The sequence below is a fragment of the Eptatretus burgeri genome, chromosome 6 (genome assembly GCF_056783735.1).
Source record: "Eptatretus burgeri isolate ZD-2024b chromosome 6, Ebu_testis_v1, whole genome shotgun sequence".
Classification (NCBI taxonomy): domain Eukaryota; kingdom Metazoa; phylum Chordata; class Myxini; order Myxiniformes; family Myxinidae; genus Eptatretus; species Eptatretus burgeri.
Genome location: NC_140966.1, coordinates 33,867,955 through 33,885,193, shown reverse-complemented (window position 1 = coordinate 33,885,193; position 17,239 = coordinate 33,867,955). Strand labels below are relative to the sequence as shown.

General features: G+C 48.2%; 1 long non-coding RNA gene across 1 annotated transcript in view; it reads left to right on the top strand.

The window, feature by feature from the left end:
* Positions 1-10,295, top strand: part of LOC147024523 (uncharacterized) — a 34,003-nt gene extending 23,708 nt beyond the window's left edge. The window contains exon 3 of the long non-coding RNA XR_015058827.1: positions 10,068-10,295. This is a non-coding gene — a long non-coding RNA (uncharacterized LOC147024523). The remainder of the gene's footprint in view (positions 1-10,067) is intronic.
* The last annotated feature ends 6,944 nt before the right edge of the window (positions 10,296-17,239 follow it).

Here is a 17,239-nt window from a genome sequence, read left to right as displayed (position 1 = left end):
CTTTTCTAGACACCATCGTGACAAGGTGTCCTAAAGGAGGTTTGAACATTGCTGTTTACAGTAAGCCCACTCACACTGACCTCACCTTGATTTTGACTCTTGCCATCCCATGGACGACAAACGGGTTTGATATACATCCTCCTAAAAAGAGCATGCAATTTACCATCAACAATCGAAGATAAGAGGACCAGGCAATGGTGACATAAATAGTTCCCTGTGGGTGTGACTCCCAATAAAGCTGGAAGATGGGTATTGGAGGCATGGCACGTGGAGGAAACTGTTACATCACTCACGGAGGTGGTTTTGGATTTGCCACCAGTGTTTGGTTAGCCCACTCTTGTGTAAGTGCACCAGAGATACTCCATTATGAAAAGGAGGATGCACAATATAACCAATATAATCTGTATTATCCAGCACATCATATCGTATCCAGTTTGGATTTGCACTGATAGATCAAATGCATCTCCATACCTACCCCCCTTTGTTTGTATTACATCAATTTAGCTTAATTGTTTTACATTACAAACAATCACCTCTAGAAGTGTTACAATCATGTTTGTTTGTATTACATCAATTGAGCTCAATTGGTTTGTTCTACAAATAATCATCTCAATAATGTTTCTCCCTTCCTTACCCACCCCCTCTCCCATTTACCACACACCCCTCCACCCAGAGAGTTGAGGTCTTGGGTTTGGGATGAGTTGAGAAGTTGTGGTTGGGGAGAGTTGAGGACTTTGGGTTGGGGAGAGTTGAGGACTTTGGGTTTGGGGAGAGTTGAGGACTTTGGGTTTGGGGAGAGTTGAGGACTTTGGGTTTGGGGAGAGTTGAGGACTTTGGGTTTGGGGAGAGTTGAGGACTTTGGGTTGGGGAGATTTGGGGAGAGTTGAGGACTTGACTTGGGGTGGGTTGATTTAATCAAACAACATTTTTGAGGAGCACATCACTTGTTAATATTAAATTCCCATGATATTTAATTGTGCTTTGCATAATATTGTTGGTCTCATTTTTACATTACATGAAATCTCCACAGGACCTGCAAATGGATAATAACGAATCATTGATAAAGTACAATAAAATGAATTTGCCTCGTCAATGTCTAGACAATCAAGAAATGCCTTTCGAGATTGATTAGCAAATGGTTGTAACACAATTAATGGTCACACAACTTTGGCACATCTGATCACCAAAGTATGTTGTGGTCATTTGGTGGAGTGGGCAGTGGGAATGGAAGGTTATAATTTCACCATTATACTCATGTTCTTGATGATATCAGTCATTGTTTTATGTCAGGCTAAAGATCGAGTGATGAGGTGATATTAGGAAATCTGAGAATGCAATGGATTTATCCAATGAGAAATAGGTGATATCAACCAATAGAAGTGTCTGGTTTTTATATGTGGTTACTGTGCTACGTTTTCTGGCCAAAATTACATAATCAAAATCGAGGCGTGAAACTGATATCATTTCCCTGTCATTTTTCTCATTAGTGTGATGCTTTCCCAACATTGAAAACTTTCAGACATTTCAGAATCTGTCATATATATATATATATATATATATATATATATATATATATATATATATATATATATATATATATATATATATATATATATATATATATATATATATATATATATATATATATATTGTTGCGGATTTCGCGCCCGCCGGCGTGCGAACGGCCACGTAACTTGAATCGCGGCACGTCGCCCACCGGACGGACAATCCAGTCGTGACCCTCTCGGACTAACGCCGGGAACCAGTCACAGGTGGACCTTTCGGTCTCACCGCGATCGAGCCAATCAGCCCCCGCGTGGGATAGGGTTGCTCGCCAAATTCGAACTACCTAAGTACCCACGCGGAGGGTAGACCGGGCGATCGCACCTCGCCGCAGGTCGACTTCGGACACGGGCCACTTAAGCGACCCGTTCCGTACTATCAGAATAACCGAGCGGTGTTATCGTCGACCTCGACGGTTCGATTAATTATCGGGCGTATTCAGCCCACTACCAACCCTTTACGTGAAGCAAGATGGGGATTCAATGGAGGAAAAGACGAAGCGAAGCGGGAGAACAGTTCAACAATAAAGCACATTTATTCGCGGCACACGGGAAGCACACAAATACAATTCCACCAAAAGCACACAAAAAAAAGAAAACACAATTCCATTTACACAAAAAGCAAATATAAAAGCGAAGACAATGCAGAGCTAATACCGACTACCGAGCACACGGCAACACTTATACAATTCTACTTCACAGACGGCGCCGACAACACATACCCAAAACCAAGGAAAGAATATCCCCAAGAATGAGGCGGGCCTGAGGCCGAGACCGGGTCGGGCCTACCCGTCTGGTGATGAGACGCGGAGCGGCGATGGCGCTTCTCTCCGCGGGCCTCGCGGACAGTGTCAGGCAGGGGGGTGGGAAAAGGGGCCCCCTTGGTCGCACTATCTCAGCGCGGGGGGAAACAGGAGGGGGTTGCTGATGCTCGGGGTATAGAGGATCTTTATTATCCCTGGTGTGCGTCTCCACCTCGGCCAGGTCGCGCTGCCGGCCTCCCTCGGGCGTGCAGCTCCTGGCACCGACGCGAGCACCCCCTCGTCCGACTCTCTTCAGCTTCTCCAGCCACTGCAGGCTTCGGGCTCCAGACTTCCACACTCGTCCCCTCCGTTCCGACTCCTTCTCGTTCTCGTTCTCGTTCTCCTTTTCGTTCTCGTTCTCCCTTCTGACTGACGAACACCGTCCTTTTATCCCCCCGTAACTTCGCCTTTGACCCCCTCCCTTTGACCTTTCACCTCGCTCCCCATTGGCCCGAGAAAAAGTGGGCGTGAAGGCTTTTTGATCCACAAATTTGCATATATCGATCGCCCTGGGGGCGGGGCCAATTCGCCTCTCGCTCACCGATTGGACGGCAAAAAGTGGGCGTGTGTCGTTTTTGATCCGTTTTTGAAGCACAAAATCCGTGATTTTGTACACGCTGTTCGACGCGCGTTCTGCATGAGTCCAACACCGGTACCCACAGCGGGGCAAGAACGGTGGCGATGCTACGGTTGCGAGGTGTGACGGGAAGGTCGTGGCGGTTGTGGTGAAGCGGCGTTGTGGTTGGTGGTTGATGTTGTGGTTGTGATGGTAATCATGGCGGTTGGTCCAAAATAAAGATAGTAAAAGAAAAACGGCTATCCTGAAGAGTCGCAGCACGTATAAATGACATGTATTCCCACTAGACAACGGGTTTGGGCCTAACTACACATGCACTTACCGAGATACCTCACCTAAGGGACCTGAATGGTGGTTTGCGAATCTGGTAACCACAACACTACCCCCTCCCCTTTTTACAGACTCGTCCCGAGTCGTCAAATTTTCGTGTGCCATCATGTGTAGTTTTCCCCTAGTACATTTTACCTACGGATCCCTGAGTGCGACATTCATGGTATTCGTGTCCCCAAAATAAATAACCTGAGGGCTGCGTAACTACCTAAACAAACTCACTCACACGGACGACTTAAATAAAATTGCCGGCGCTAGACAGACATGCCGGGGGGCGCACTCATATTTACAGTACATCTTACCTTAACTTACAAATTTTACACTAAACCATGGCCCAGGATCACTGAACTCTGCAAAGAAAAGCAGTTAGCAGGGAGCCAGGCTGCCCACATGCAGTCTCTGGCTCAAACAATGCAGGTGACAGGGAACGTGGCTGGCTGCTCACACGCAGTCCAAGGCCTTCCCTTTTTGAACTGAACGCAGCGAACCACAACGGTGCATGGGCCGCACAAACGCAGTCTCCGTGCCAGCCCAAGCGGCACACGCAATGAGCACAACGAATGGACGCATGAATGGATGGACGCAAACACGTTGCACGGGCCGCCACTGCAGGCCCGTGTCGTAGCTGCCAACAGGGCAGCCCTCGCAGCTTGCAAACTGTTGCCTTGATCCTGGCGCACATGGAAATGAACAGGGGGGGGGGGCAAAGCAAAAATTGAACGGGGCTGGTTAACAGGGGCAGTGGGCATGGCATGGCAAAGGCAGCAGGCAAACACAGCCCGCAGAAGAAGGCCGCTGCAGGCAAACTCAGCCCGCAGAACCAGGCCGTTGCAGGCAAACACAGCCGGCAGATGAACTGGCCGGCACAGGCCTTGAAGAAAAACAGCCAGCAGATGAACTGGCCGGCACAGGCCTTGCAGCACAGCAGCTGCAGACGAAGTTGGCCGGCCTCCGCCTTGAAGCAAAACACGGCCAGCCGATGAAGTTGGCCAGCTCTTGCCGTTCAGTGGAGGTTGGTGGAGGGAGTGCGGTGGTGCTGGCCACTTGGAAGGCGGGCTCGGACCTACCTACCTGTCTCCCTCCCACCTATCGCCTTTGCCTGTCACTGTACATACCCACTCCCTTAATTTGTCAAACCCCAATTTAGCCCCAACTTATTTTTTTGTTGTTTTTATTTTTACTCCCCCACTATAAATCGTCCCCTAACCCCCTTTATCGTCTTTGTTCGGCTAACCTATCCTGTCACCTAGCCTACTCCCAACCCCTACGTTCCCTTCCCGGAGGGGAATAAGGGAGAGCTAACGTCCTGTGTCGAGGCCCAACGAAGCCTCAGAATGGCCTCCCCAGAGTTCGGCGATCTATAACCAAAGTGGGTCCAGCGGCCCACAACGAGAGCGAGGGGATGGATGGTGCGGAGGGGTACATCTCCTAATCTACCCTATCCATTTAACAGTTAAACTACCCCGGGGCTTTCAACAAGCGCCTCTCGCTTAAACTATTGGTTCTAACAACCCAGATTCCCGTCGCCTGTGTTGGTGTCCTTACAATTTCGGGCCTCGCCCCCCAATTTTCTCTCCGTGCCCTCACACGGTCTCCTGGCTGGGACACGTGGCTCCCTTTGGCAGGCACGACCCTCTGCCGAATCTCCGACGATGGCACCCCCGGGCACTACACTGCCTCCGAGCCTACCAGCTCCCTAACACCGGGGAGTGCCCCCCATGGCACCTCCCCTGAAACGCACACGTGGCAGGCCGGCCTCCCGGGCCCCTTTCCGAGGGTCACCCGTGCCCACAACACTGCCCACGCGGCTAATGGCGCCCGGGCCCCCGCACCAAGCAGGCGCACCCGTGCCCACTACTCTATCCCGGCCCCCCACGGGCCCATGGCCTACCGCGGCCGACTAGCCTGGTGCCCGGGGTACCCACTCAGCGATACTCACCTTTCGCAGCCACGCTCCCAAGCCCGTCAACAGGGCTCCTGCACCCCTCCAAATGGGTCTCGAGCCTACTTTCCCACCAACAACAAAACGACCTCCATTTTTCAATTTGACTAACCCCCTAACTCAATCTACACTGACCCCGGGGTCCCTTGGGCGGGAGTCACTCCTCCCCCCAATCACTCATCGCACCATGCATTCCCCATTTGCTCCATACACACAGACCTGCTGGGCTCACTCACTCAACAAGTACTCACCTCACAACTCACCAACTCTTCAACACACACACCACTGAACTCTGCCATCCTTCTAACTACATCCCCTAACTAACTCGTGCTCCCACGTCGTCCCTTAAACTAGTGGCACGTTCCTTTTAACACTACGTAGCTAAGCTACGTCCCCTCTACACATTCACAAGTCTGTCTCTGTCTCAAATAAATCATTTTATTTCCCAACCTAAATCTGACTACAATCCCTCTAACTAATCCATTCCACGGACTCCATGAGGACTTACCCCTGCCCCATGAAGTCGGTCTAACTAAGCTAACCCTTCCCCCTAACTAGTTTCCATCCTGTGCCCAGGGTAAGGGGGTCTTCCACCCCTTGCCCAGGAATCCTGTGCACCCGAAAGTGAGGCTTGTTTTTTTTTTTTTTTCCATGCGCAGCACCTGCGCGGCAACTCGCGCACTTTGCACCTGCCCGTGACGTCATGCAGCTGCACGTGTACCTCGTCCCTCCTTGGACGGTACCATCCGGCAGAGATACCCCTCCTGCCGGATTCCAACCACACGTGCAGCCATGACGTCACCGTGCGCATAAAAAAAAAACACAAGCCCCACGTCTCGAGGGGTTCCCCACGCGAACACATGTGCTTTGCCCGTTGGAGCTTAACACACACGATCGCGTGGAGAACCCGTCCGGTCCAAATCCGTTTACCTGCCTAAACTTTGTCCGTCCGCGGGATCGGCAAATCCACCGCGTGCGTTTCCGGACCGGGACTTCACTCTCGCAAGCGAGCACGTGGTGGTCTCGTGCGTTGCACAGCACGAACCGCGTGCTCACTGCTGGGTGAACCCGGCACGGTCCCCGAAACAGCTACAGCCGCTACTCGGCTTTCTTTACTCTGTCGCCTTCGTCGTCGCCATTCAACACACGCACACCTGCGTGTTATGACGCACACACTCCACTCCATCAAACTCACACCGGGAGACGCGGCTGCGTGCTCCCGCATGCCAACCGACATCTCCCTCACATACCGCTCTCTCACACACACGGTCTCCCTTGCATGCGGCCGTTCACTCACGCGTGCCTCACTACTCACACACGGGGTCGCTTCCACACACGGGGACGCACTCGCACCTTGCACCACACACACAGGGACAACCACACTGGGGATTTGTGTCCCCACAAGGGTCTCCGGGGCCTCTACACCCCCCAAGCTCTCCGTGCACCCGTCCACAGCACTCGTCCCCTCAACCTCGCAAAACACGACCGAACTCACCTGGTCGTGACTCGCCTCAAGGGGGCATACTCCCTCCCCTTGTTCCTGGAGGAGGTCATCCAGCTGCTCGCACCGGGTCCCCACATGCTCCGCGAGCTCACCCCCATTGTCCTCCACTACCTCCGTGTGTGTGTGCGCGTCACTTACCCCGTCTTCATCGTGTTTATTGGTCTCTGCTTCTTTCTGGCGTCTTTCCCTTATCTTTATGTAGGTCAACCTTGCTTTCTCTTTAAGTCGCTCCCGTCCTTCCCTGTTTTTCACTCCTTGCTCTTTCACGATCTCCGCGTACCTCATCCTTGCTTTCCGTATTAATTGTTCTTTTCTCTCCCTCCCAATTACTTTCACCTCGTCTCTTGTCTCCCGAATTACTCTTTCCTTACCCGCCTCCACCGCGGGCCTGTCAGCCGTTGCACCCCCTTCCAGCTCGTTTGTTCCGACACGTGGAGTCGCCATTTTAAGTTCCCTGCTCACGGCCTTCATGCCCGCCTGCAGGCATCGGCCCATGTTCTGCGTCTCACCCCGCAGCTTTTTCGTTTCTTCCCTCATTTGCTGTGTATTCGCATCCAACTTTTCGTTCATTTTTTCTATTCCGGCATTCCAGTAATCCAGTTTGTCCTTTATGCTCTGCGCGAGTTCCATAATCTGCCGCATTGTCACCTGCCCTGGCCACTCCCACTGACTACATTTAGTGGTGGAGTTATAATAAAAAAACCGACCAGATGAACGGCATCGATGCCTTTCCCAACCTTCTGGTACGGGTTTCTCTTGCACGGTGATCTCGTCCTGAGCCATGGATTCTACATTACTATTACACATACCTAATCCACCCGGCACCCGCTCGCCTTGAGACGCCATCTTGCTTCTCGTGAAGGGTTAATTTCGCTCGCTCGTAATTTGGAGGGAATCGGGGGTCGCTTCTCTCACCCCTGGACCGATTCCCGTGAATTTAGCCGGAGACAGGAGAGCCCGTTTTCCTGTTCTCCGATACCAGTGCCGCGAGGAGGGCGATGAATTTGTATCGCACGACCTGACACCAGTGTTGCGGATTTCGCGCCCGCCGGCGTGCGAACGGCCACGTAACTCGAATCGCGGCACGTCGCCCACCGGACGGACAATCCAGTCGTGACCCTCTCGGACTAACGCCGGGAACCAGTCACAGGTGGACCTTTCGGTCTCACCGCGATCGAGCCAATCAGCCCCCGCGTGGGATAGGGTTGCTCGCCAAATTCGAACTACCTAAGTACCCACGCGGAGGGTAGACCGGGCGATCGCACCTCGCCGCAGGTCGACTTCGGACACGGGCCACTTAAGCGACCCGTTCCGTACTATCAGAATAACCGAGCGGTGTTATCGTCGACCTCGACGGTTCGATTAATTATCGGGCGTATTCAGCCCACTACCAACCCTTTACGTGAAGCAAGATGGGGATTCAATGGAGGAAAAGACGAAGCGAAGCGGGAGAACAGTTCAACAATAAAGCACATTTATTCGCGGCACACGGGAAGCACACAAATACAATTCCACCAAAAGCACACAAAAAAAAGAAAACACAATTCCATTTACACAAAAAGCAAATATAAAAGCGAAGACAATGCAGAGCTAATACCGACTACCGAGCACACGGCAACACTTATACAATTCTACTTCACAGACGGCGCCGACAACACATACCCAAAACCAAGGAAAGAATATCCCCAAGAATGAGGCGGGCCTGAGGCCGAGACCGGGTCGGGCCTACCCGTCTGGTGATGAGACGCGGAGCGGCGATGGCGCTTCTCTCCGCGGGCCTCGCGGACAGTGTCAGGCAGGGGGGTGGGAAAAGGGGCCCCCTTGGTCGCACTATCTCAGCGCGGGGGGAAACAGGAGGGGGTTGCTGATGCTCGGGGTATAGAGGATCTTTATTATCCCTGGTGTGCGTCTCCACCTCGGCCAGGTCGCGCTGCCGGCCTCCCTCGGGCGTGCAGCTCCTGGCACCGACGCGAGCACCCCCTCGTCCGACTCTCTTCAGCTTCTCCAGCCACTGCAGGCTTCGGGCTCCAGACTTCCACACTCGTCCCCTCCGTTCCGACTCCTTCTCGTTCTCGTTCTCGTTCTCGTTCTCGTTCTCGTTCTCCTTTTCGTTCTCGTTCTCGTTCTCCCTTCTGACTGACGAACACCGTCCTTTTATCCCCCCCGTAACTTCGCCTTTGACCCCCTCCCTTTGACCTTTCACCTCGCTCCCCATTGGCCCGAGAAAAAGTGGGCGTGAAGGCTTTTTGATCCACAAATTTGCATATATCGATCGCCCTGGGGGCGGGGCCAATTCGCCCCTCACTCACCGATTGGACGGCAAAAAGTGGGCGTGTGTCGTTTTTGATCCGTTTTTGAAGCACAAAATCCGTGATTTTGTACACGCTGTTCGACGCGCGTTCTGCATGAGTCCAACACCGGTACCCACAGCGGGGCAAGAACGGTGGCGATGCTACGGTTGCGAGGTGTGACGGGAAGGTCGTGGCGGTTGTGGTGAAGCGGCGTTGTGGTTGGTGGTTGATGTTGTGGTTGTGATGGTAATCATGGCGGTTGGTCCAAAATAAAGATAGTAAAAGAAAAACGGCTATCCTGAAGAGTCGCAGCACGTATAAATGACATGTATTCCCACTAGACAACGGGTTTGGGCCTAACTACACATGCACTTACCGAGATACCTCACCTAAGGGACCTGAATGGTGGTTTGCGAATCTGGTAACCACAACACTATATATATATATGTATATGTATATATATATATGTATATGTATATATATATATATGTATATATATATGTATATATATATATAAATATATATATATATATATATATATATATATATATATATACAAATACAAATACAAATATTTTATCAGGTACTCTTTGAAATGGCATTGAGAATTATTGCATTTATCTTCCTAAAAAGAAAAATTGCAATGCATTTTATCGTGACGAAGGTCATTATAGTTTAAAAAAAAAAAAAAATCTCTTTCCCAGAATATTTAAATTGCTTCAGTACAACAAAAGTGACAGACATATCCTGTGTTCCATGTGCATATCCAAAAAAGTTAGACTGCCCAAAGTAGATTGTCTTGCACCATTTCAATGTTTTCAACAAAGGATTCTGTCATTAAGAGGTACCTAATACTTTCATGTGGAGCTGTTATATAGCAACCTTCTTATGTTGGCACAATTTCAGCACTGTCAGAACATCTGTAACAGATGTCTGCCAAAAACATCGAGCGCATGTTTGGCAAAAGATGATATGATTTCATAGTCTATGGGGCAAGTTGATGTCGCTGTTCCAGAGCCTTCCATGGACTTGTAATTTCCATTTTGCTTCTGTTGCAGAAAGTGCACGACTGTTGGCTGCAACTCATCTTCAATCAATGATCAGGCTGTTATGGAACTCTAGAATGGGTGGTCAGGATAATTTGCCTTGTTAATTTTCCCCTCTAAACCCCTAGCTCATGACATGGGGAAACCCATTTTCTCATATGTCTGTGTCATTCATTCAAAATTCCATTGATATCGATTAAAATCTTTGCCTGATGTGCGATTTTTGTATTTAGCTCCTCCATGAATCTTTGATCGATATTTAAAAAACAGACATTGGTGGCCCATCGCATGGCTTAAGGGACCTTTCCTTTATGGTATAACACAAGTACAGTCGTGAATTTATCCTTCATATATCTTAATGTTGGAAATGGTAATGATCCCCATTATTTTTTTATTTTGGTAGGCTCCTGGTCCCATAAACCACTCTTTGCCACATTTTTCAAGACAATGATGCCCACCACTGGTACATATTATAATCCGACTTCATACAGGCTGCAATAGTACATGCACAAAGTGCTGCCGCTGATATTATATTGTTATTTTTGTACGAGTATATTGAAATCAAGGCTCATGGAGTTGCTAAACAACAAGGGTAAGTGGGTTCACAGATTGATAATCAGAGGACAGAGAGACAATACATGAGTAGATGAGTGGCAGAAAGGAAAGGGGGTTGGTAGGGAGTATGTCAGCAAGAATAGAAGAGAGCAGGGGTAGGTGTGGCAGAAAGCACGAGGTGAATATGGGGCAGCACTGCTGAAGGAAGGGAGGGATGAGCATGAGACAACAAACATACAGGGAGTCAGGTCCACAGACCAGAGAATGCAGGAATGTAGCAATACATTTGAACATTTGGCTAAGAATTGGGGAGGGCATGCATGTGTGGGTTTCTGCAATCAGAGCATGTGACTTGGGCAGGCAAAGAGAGGATGAAAGGAGTGAGGCCAGAAGTTAGGTGAAGAATAATACAAGCTATATTATCAGGGCACATTTAATGTCAATAAAATCCAATAAATTCATTACAAACTAGAGGGGGGAGCACTCGGTAGAGTGCAAAACCTCCGCCGCCAATACTGCTTGGTCACTCAAGTGAACCTGATATCCTATTCATTCAATTTGATGTCAACAGTGCCCACAGAGTTATAGTTTGCAACTTTCCCTTTTACTTTTAACTTTTACATACTCAATTCATTCATCATAACTAGATTCCTTGAGACAGAAATTGATTTTACGTGGGTATATCCACCTGAAGTTCCAAAATCAGCCGCAATTATAATTTTGGCATGTTTTTTTTTGTTGTTGGAAATCACTTATAACATGTAGAAATGCCAAAAAAAATCGAAATTTTGTTGAAAAAAAAGTTGCAAAAATGTTTTTTTCTCTAACAATTTTTTTTGGCGGGAGGGGGGGTTGGAAATCACTTAAAACATGTAGAAATGCAAAAAAAAAATTCTAATATTTCTTCAAAATGGCCGCCATAGCGGCCATATTGGATTTTGGACCAAGTCCAAAATCAAATGGCATGATCCTTGGACCATACCTCACTCCCCCCCACCAAGTTTCGTCAAAATCCGTCGGAGTTTTTCCGTAATACTGTTAACAAACAAACAAACAAACAAACAGAAAGGGGTGAAAACAGTAACCTCCGATCTTCGATGGCGGAGGTTAATAAAACCTTTGTCAGTTATTGTACAAAACTTGGTCAATGTTGGCTCCCAAAAAAAATTACATAAAAAAGGTAGGGAAAGAATAAACAACAATAAAAAGAAAGAGGGAGTTCTGCCCATCCAGCCTGCACCATATCAGTTTCTTTTACGTCACAAAGGAACATTGTAATTTTTATGTCGATATCAAGGCTCATATAATTTTTTATGAAGGTATTAAGGGGAACAAGGTTGGCCAGGGTCTATCGGAATTGGATCTTCTGATGTAGACTGGGATACTGTCACCATCACGAGCATTGGATCTCTCTCAAAGGAGATTTTTTTTTTCTCTTCAACCACATTCTCTTCAATCTCAGTCTTCCCACCAGATGTTCAAGACAGCTGTTAACCATGATGTCAGATCATCCCCCATCCAAAACCATGATATTTTCTATCCCCGTTAACCCCCTCAACCCCCCCCCCCGCCCCTCCAATCCCACCAAAGTCTACCTCCTACCAAAGTTCCAGTTTTTACTTTTGTATCCATATTGTCCACCTCATGTGGCCTCTCTTCCCCCTCATTCCTACCCACACACATTATTTGTCCAAGTCTCCCTTTATTTTATCCTTTAACCCAGCCATTGATGTCCCCCCCCCCTACTCTCTGCTGTTGTTTTTGTTGTGTTGTGTCTTCTGTTCAGTGTTCGAACCTCTTCCACAAGCCTTGACTTTGTCTACCTAAAAAGGGTGCAACAAATAACTAGGGAGAGAGACTTGTGATTCTGAGACATCCTGTGAAACAAAAGTTTGCATTAGACAGATGACACAAAATGAGATGAGACAGATGACATCAGACGGATAACTCATGGAGATGATACAGCAATCTGTAAGGAGTAATATGAGATTGAAGCATGTACCTTTTAAGTTAGTGGCCCAACAATGGAAATGGTCGGGTGGTGCTTGGCTGTGCATGGGGGAGGATTGGTGGGGGAATGTGTAGTTTAACGAGTGTGAGGATGGCATTGAGGATATAAGCAGGGAGGTGTGAATGTGGGTGATGGGTGTTAGGGGTGGGGGAAGGGAGCAATAGTGCATGCAGGTGCTGTGGGGGTAAGAGCAGAAGAGACAAGAGGCAGTGGAAGGATGGATCATTGAGTCGGCACTTACTGCAATATGGTTTCCTTCTTCGGATACCTAAATCAGCAATATGGACACCACACACGTACACACACGTACACACACGTACACACACACTCTGGAGGGAAAAGTATGATTGAAAATGCTGCACTCTAACTGTGATGGATTGATAAGAATGGACCTACTTGCTACCATAAAAGGAGAAAATGAAACAGGACTGAGCATGGTGGAAGTGAAGGATTGGAGGAGGGGGGATATGAAGGGATAGATAAAACAGCAAACAATTCACTATATTACCGATAATGAACCAGAACAACTACAGGAACATTTACGAGAAAATGAAAGAGGAGAGATACAGAACAAGAAAGCATGGATGAATAATAATCATTAAAAATAGGACCACTGGCCCTGCAGTTTATCTGAGCCCTGGCCGAATGTAACCCAAATTTGGTAGCATTCTCACTGGTAGGTTTGGTCAGAAAGGTTTTCCTGTTGCTGTTACCATCAGAAACGAGCTTTGCAATTCCTGTTACCAGTCAGGAGAGGAACATTGCTACAAAATTTCAGCTGGATCAGCCCATACCAGCGGTTTGGCTGGAGAAGTCCAAAAAAGGAGACGGACGGACGGATGGATGGAAAGACAGTGCATGATGACAATACCTGATCTGGAATTTAAATTCAAGAAAAGCTATTACTAGTGTGCCTTAGTAACAATGTTATGAGCAGATTGGGAAGAGGATGTGGAAGGCATTGGAGGGAGAAGGAATATCGAAAGGTGAAGACAAGGAGAGAGTGGAAGATCGCAAAATAAGACATTATTAATTGATTATTTTAAATTTACGTATTTATTTTATGCCGGCAGGAAAGAATTAAAGAGAGGAGCATTTAAAAGCAAAAATGAACAGTGGGGAAAGGGGAAAGAAACCAATCTCATGCACACATATCACCAATGATTAACAATTAATATCGCATCCAAAGAAGATATAGGGGCCGAAAACAAAAGGACCACATATATATTATGATGTGTGTGTATATATATATATATATATATATATATATATATATATTAATACTGAAGGACCAATTTTGTGCTCCTCCTTGTTTTGTTTTTCTCGGTACTGTGACCTGAGATGTTTTGACACGGTGAACGTCAAAGTAGACACGTGCACAAATCAGGGGACTTCTTCACAAGGAGTAGTGGACACCAAAAATGTCGTGTACAAGGACGTTTTGTAGGCCTCATTAGGTAAGGCCAGTGCTGTATATCAAGAGAGTCTGGCCAACTGGCTAGGCAGGCGCCATATTGCATCCCAGCCAGCGTGATGCTGGCTATGCGGGAGCATATGCGTTGCGCGATACGAACAGGCATTTTCCTTCTTACACAAAAAGTAATGTGAGTTTTGACTTCAAATTTTGAGCTTTGCTCGAAAATAAGTCGCTCTAAGATGGTGTATTCTGGATGCTGATAAACCCACCCAAAAATAACTGAGGTGGCATAATACCACAAGTCGCATACTGAGGACGGACTAATCTATTTCTTGACTGGTGCAATGTGTCCAGGATTTGGAGACTGAGGAGATACAGTAGTCAGCCAGGTAATACAAGCTGCTCTCTTGGGCTTTGCTGAGAGGATTAGGAGGCAGCTCTCCAATCAAATAGCTGAATGTGTCCTCGTCACATTCGTCTGGTGTCGCCGGTTTCTCATTTGGAGTGTCGATGAAATCCGCTAAAAATGACCGGTCATCCTCGAGATAATTACCGGACGCGGGACACTTCAGAAATTGCGCCAACGTTATGAGCTTCAGAGCCTGTCGGAATTCCAGCGCGTTTGGGACAGAATTCTTGAATCGGCCGCACCCAAACAGGTTCTCGAGGCAATCCTGCGTGAGTCTGGATGTGAGCACAAAGTGGTGTCCCCTGGCCAGCAGTTCTCTCTGAATGTCGAGTACAGACGAGGTCGACAATATGACGCCGGATTGCCACGGCTTCCACAATTTGCCACATTCTCTCCCTCCGAATACCACCAGCGTCTCTTCATGGTGCCGGATCGCCTTCTAGTAAGCACACGTATTCGCTTTACTGAGCGCGGTGGCGAGGTGACGGCTGGACATCAGGTCGAACCAGGTGTTCATAAAGTCCAAAAACCAGGCAGTCGTTAGCAACGCGTTGTCAAAACCTTCGTTTTCCACCAGGTCGTGCAGCCCAGCACTGACTGACTTACTGAAAAAATTCAATTTTTTGAATTTTTCATTTTCCCACTTTCATTTTGTCGAAATGGGCGGTGTTCGACACCATTTCCATGCCGAGATTGGGCGTCAGTTTCAGATCGTCATTGACCTGAAATGTCACCAGTTCCTTGATTGCCCCCAGGCGGACGACATTTGAAGGCAGATCATGCCTTGAGACTATATCGGCACCGAGCTTGAATTTGTTCCCATTCACCAGACCCGCCTTGACATTCTTGATCAGGTGCGGTACGTCGTACATGAAGTGTAGGAACTTGCCGTCAGCGCATGGGTGGGGAATTCGATTGACTGTCACTGCGTGCTTCAAATTGACCAGTCCGAAGTTCTTGAATATTGCTCGATTGGCACTACCCATGTCACATGTGACTGTGTTGACGTGGAGCCCAATGGCATTCATGAGCCCGCTGGACGATTTCAGTCACAAGTGGCTGGAAGTAGGCTCCGTTCACCGAATTGCCCGTAAAATGATAGGCAATTGTTTGCTTCCATCTGGAGGTGATGCCAGCCAGCATGAATATGAGGGCATGAGTTGCAGCGCCACCATGTCCTGGCAAAGTTACATTTCCGTGCAAACTACTGGATGATCTGTCGAACTGCAATCCCACTTCAATTGTCATTTCATCCAGCGTTAGGCAGCACTCGCGCTCCGGTTCCTTCATGGTAGCAACCTTCAGCTGGAGGAAGTCGAACACTTTATAAAGAATACCAGGTTCCATTGCAATAACCTCCATCTTCCGTCGTAACGAACGAAGCGATGGCAGCAGCTGGTGTTGCGACAACAGGACTTCGTAGCCGGTACTGCCACATGCAAAGCGGAGTTGCAGAGCCTTCTTGTAGGTTTCTGCTGACCACTGAGTACCCCTTGTGCTGAGACGAGACAGCTTGTTGATATGATCGAGGTTGAAAACTTTCTGGACATTCGCCTTTAGAGTGATGAGCTCCCTGGCTTGTTTGCGTTTGTCCCACTCTGCCTCATGTAACCGCCACTTGAGAGAGACCACTTTCGCCTCAACTGCTGCGATCTTGGCGTCATAGTCAGGATCCTAGTCTGTTTCAGCTGGCGTTACAGCGGCATCGGAGGCAAGCTCAACGAGTTGGACATCTTGGTTGTCGTCGTCATTCACAGGCATGTCTTGTTTTGCGTATGTGTCATCTGGGACGGGCTCCTTCTGTGGTGTCGTCTCGTCATGGGGTCGTTTCCTCGGCTTCCTTTTCGTGACAGGCACAATATGCGGGAAGACAGTCAGGATGGCATTGTGCTTGAGTGGTCTTGAACCATCAACCCTCCTTTTTTCATACTGACTGTCGTCGAAATGCTTCTGAAAAAACAAAAAAAACCGGAAAATTGAAGTCAGTGTTGACACTCAGTTCGAAGTCAGTGAAAGTTTCCAAATACGATTTGCAGTCGAGAACCCTGGGACGGGAAATTCCAGAGATTCCCCGTCAAAATGTGGGAACGATTTCCAGAGAAACGTACGCCGGGAATCCCGGGGAAATATACATCAGATAAAGATTAGAAATGAAAAACAGTGAGCAGCTGCAGTCATCCAGCTACGTTGTTAGTGCATTTTGTTCCACTTGATGACTGTCGTCAGTTGAAGGGATTGAATTTTCCGGGAAAACTGCAAACACTTTCCTAAGCTAATATGGATAAAACCAATGTAAGAAAGTTACTTACGGCGAGTGGTGTGTATAGGATCGGATATATTGCAAATCTGGTGTTGAGTACTTATGCATTAGTAAAATTTCGGCATCTGATTACGTCTCATTATTTCGGATTCCGAGCTGTTTCAGCGCTCTGATCTGATCCGATCCGACAGGCATTCATTCAATCTGACTTTAACCAAGATACTCCGATCCGACGTCGGATGGGAACTGCAAACCACCACTACTTACCGCACAAAGGTAGGCATTGCCGTGTGGAGTCCAGTTCTCCCTTTTCACATTTACGGCCCAATGGCGACGTCTTTCCGGGTCCCTGGGGAAGCCGTGCATTTTTATGCCTTGCCCGGGACGCACACAACACCCCACTGCCACACAGCAAACCATTGTGCCATCAAAAAAGTCAAAATCTGACGAGAAAACGTGAAAAGATGGCGAAAACAATTCTAATTTCGCTCCAAAATTCATTCGCGTTTAGTTGGGCTGCAACATGGCTCCA